At 49.9% G+C, this 3720-nt stretch overlaps 1 pseudogene; it reads right to left on the bottom strand.

Annotated features, from left to right (window-relative positions):
- Positions 1-341: 341 nt before the first annotated feature.
- LOC105511769 lies at positions 342-930 on the bottom strand (annotated as a pseudogene).
- Between the last annotated feature and the right edge of the window lie 2790 nt (positions 931-3720).

Raw genomic sequence — 3720 nt, 5'->3', positions numbered from 1 at the left:
GCCGAGATCGCGCCACTGCACTCCAGCCTGGGTGACAGAGCGAGACTCCATCTCAAAAAACAAAGAAAAAAGGCATGGGGCACGAGGGTGGGGGGATTGACTGGAGAGAGCGGGAAGAAACTCCCTGGGTTGGTGGAAGTGTTCTGCGTTCTGATGGCAGCAGCTGTTACACAGCATGAATGGTTGTCAAGACTCATTGAACTAGAAACTTAAAGTGGACCCATTTTATTGTACGTGAATGATACCTCCATAAAATGGATTTTTTAAAAAATAATTGTTTTATTTTAATGGCTGATCTATGCAATCACAGAGGCCGGTATGTACAGACAAAGGGGGAGCTTTTATTGCTTGGTGTCTTCCTCCTTGGACAAAGTCATGAAGATCTCCTCCTTCTTGGCCTGCAGGTGCTCTTCATGGCGCTTGCATGCTTCCTTGGTCTTAGACCTGTGGGCCTCAGCCTGGTCAGCCAGGAGCTTCTTGCGGGCCTTGTCTGCCATCAGCTTGTGGCTGTGTTCCATGAGAATCCGTTTGTTTGTGAACACATCCCCCTGCTCCTTCAGGTAGGGGCTGTGAACCATGTGGTGTTCAGTCTTCCTCGATTCCCGGTGTCTCCTGAGCAGCCAGCGCAGGATCCTCATTCTCCTCATCCACGTGACCTTCTTGGCATTCGGGCATTGGCTGTACCCTTTTGCTTATCAATGCCTATGTGCCTGCCCTTCCAGCGGGCCAAGGTGCTTTTCCGGCCTTGAGCCGGGAATGGACAGTCACTGGCTTGTGGATGATCAGCTCATGTTTGATCAGCTTCCGGATCTGCTGAGGGGAGTTGGCATTGACGAGTTCATTGGTCTCCTTGGGGTCCAACCAGACCTTCTTCTTCCCACAGTGGAGGACACTAGCCTTCTGAAGCCTGAGCATACTCATGGCTGCGGCTGCAGCAGCAAAAGGAAAGAGCTCAAATGGATTGTTTTAAAGTCTAACTTACCATACATTTTCTCCAACTCTATAAAGGAATTTATATCTTAAGAGTCTGCAAATCACACTTCCCCCAAATACCTTTATTTTAAAATATTTTTTATTTAATTTTCTTTCTTTCTTTTTTTTCGACAGAGTCTCACTCTGTCACCAGGCTGGGGTGCAATGGCGCAATCTCGGCTCACTGCAACCTCCGACTCCCTGGTTTAAGCAGTTCTCCTGCCTCAAGCTCTGGAGTAGCTGGAAACTACAGGTGCGTGCCACCACGCTCGGCTATTTTTTGTATTTTTAGTAGAGACAGGATTTTACCATGTTGGCCAGGATGGTCTCTGTCTCCTGACCTCGTGATCCACCCTTCTCAGCCTCCCAAAGTGCTGGGATTACAGGCGTGAGCCACTGGCCCGGCCTTTACTTTTATGTTTTTGAGACAAAGTCTTGCTCTGTCGCCCAGGCTGGAGTGCAGTGGTGCAATCTTGGCTCACTGCAAACTCTGCCTCCTGGGTTCAAGGGATTCTCCTGCCTCAGTCTCCCGAGCAGCTGGGATTACAGGTGTATGTCACCACGCCCAGCTAATTTTTGTATTTTTATTAGAGACGGGGTTTTACCATGTTGGCCAGGCTGGTCTTGAACTCCTGATCTCAAGTGATCCATCTGCCTCGGCCTCCCAAAGTGCTGGGATTACAGGCATGAGTCACCACACCCAGCCTGAAATAATTTTGATTTATTTAGATTTCAACTACTAAATATCCTTCAAAAATGCCAAATGTTTATTATTTTTAAGTTCAGACTTAATAGCAATCTCAGTGTTATCATAGATGTAGCCTGTTGGTAGGATGTGCAATCTTTCTGTGGAAAATAAACCACATTTAGAAGTTTTGCTAATAGGAGGAGGAGGAGGCACCCTGTCTGCCTGGCCTGTGGGCTGGCTGGAAAGCAGCGGCAGGAGGACCTGCACCGAGACTCTGTGGAGAGAGTGGCACGTGCTGGTTTGTGTCTCTGACTTTTGATACATGGCTGCCTCGTACTGCTGGAGCCCGGCAAGGCATTAGACGTCATCCCATCATTCTTCTTTCCTCCTGCCAGAAAGGATCCGATCCTCCTATTTTTGTCACATGCTGAAGGAAGGGAAGAAAGGTGGGAAGAAATGAAGGAACAGAAAAAAGAAAGGGAGGTAGGAAGAGAGGGATGGACGGAAGGCTGTGACTAGCCCTACGTTGTGAACTGAGAAGGAAAACCTCACAGTCACCTTCTCCTGTCTCCTGGGCCTTTCTTCTCTGGCCTGGGGGCATTTGCCTGTCCCTTCTCTTCCTTTGCACTCCTTCCTTGTTTCAAACAACAACAACAAAAAATCTCTACATGCTGAATTGAATGTGATGGAGAGAACATCAGGGTTCCAGGAACAAGAGAGATGTGTGCATGTGTGTGGTCTGCAGAATGATGACCCTCCAAATGTCCATGCCCCAATCCCCAGAGCCAGCCTGTGGCTATGTCACATTGCGTGGCTAAAGGCACTTTGCAGATGGGCTTAAAGTTCCAGGATTTAACCTCAGCAGATTATCCTGGATCATCCTCGCAGGCCCAATCTAATCCTGTGAACGTTTCAAAGCAGAGCACTTTCACCGGCCACAGTCAGAAATGCAGCAGAAAGGAGAGTCAGAGCGCGTCAGAGCACACAAGGGACCTGGCCTGCGGGTGCTGGAGGGATGTGTGGAAGGCGTGAGTGTGAACCTGGGCCGCCTCGGGGAGCCAAGACTAGCCCCTGAGTGAGAGCCGGCATGAAGACGGGAATCTGACCAAACCAACAGCATTCAGACAACAGCCTGGAAGAGTCTGGAAGGAGATTCACTCCGAGAGCCTCCAGAAGGGGGCGTGGCCCTGCTGTCACCTTGATTTCAGGCTCCCGCCACCCTAAGCAGAAGACCAGTCAGGCAAACTGCCCGGCCTTCTGACCTAAGGAACCGTGAGAGAATAAATAGGTGTTGTAAGCTGTTAAGATTGCGGTAATGTGCTTTGGCAGGGAAAGAAAGCAAGTGCGTGTATGTGCAGAAATACACGCGCTTTCATATACTCACTCATCTTGCCGTCCCCACTACCTTTGAGCCACGGTGTCTGGTTCAATCATCGATTCATGCTGACATGCTGACACCGTAGCCGTGTATGAACTGTCCACTACTAATTGTCCCTGCTTTTATTCAGCAGGGGCCACCTTCTGAGCAGCTGGCAGGTGCAGGTATGAAGAGGGGTCAACCTGCTCTTAGCAGCACCGTGGACACAGCCCAAGTGTCCAGAACAGCACTGAACACTTCACATGCATCTCATTTAATGCTTAATAAGCTCTATGAGCTGAGTATTGTCATCTTGTTTTTTCAGATGATGAAACTGAAGCTCAGAGGGATTAAATAATTTCTTAAGGCTTCACAATCACCAAGAATCGAAGCCCAGCTTCAGGTAAGTTCTAACCTTGAGGCTGGGGCTCATAACCCCGGGTCTGGATGTTATTAAACATGGAGCAGTGCAGGGGCTTTTATGCTCCAGACTCCACACTCGTGGTGCAGGGAGGCCACAGGGGGAGCCTCAGCACTGGCTCTGCCTGGCAGGAAGGACACCCTCATGCAGTGACCTGGAAACTGAGCCCTCTGGTCACTGCGTCCTGGGATTGTCGTGCCTGGGGGTAACAGGATGGTTGTGGGGCGGGATTTTCCACCCAGCTTCTGTGGCTGATTCCTTCACCGGTGCTGTGGGGAACAC

The sequence above is a fragment of the Colobus angolensis genome, unplaced genomic scaffold (assembly GCF_000951035.1).
Source record: "Colobus angolensis palliatus isolate OR3802 unplaced genomic scaffold, Cang.pa_1.0 Scaffold204, whole genome shotgun sequence".
Lineage (NCBI taxonomy): Eukaryota > Metazoa > Chordata > Mammalia > Primates > Cercopithecidae > Colobus > Colobus angolensis.
The sequence above is the reverse complement of the archived record's forward strand: the minus strand, read 5'-3'. Positions and strand labels throughout refer to the sequence as shown.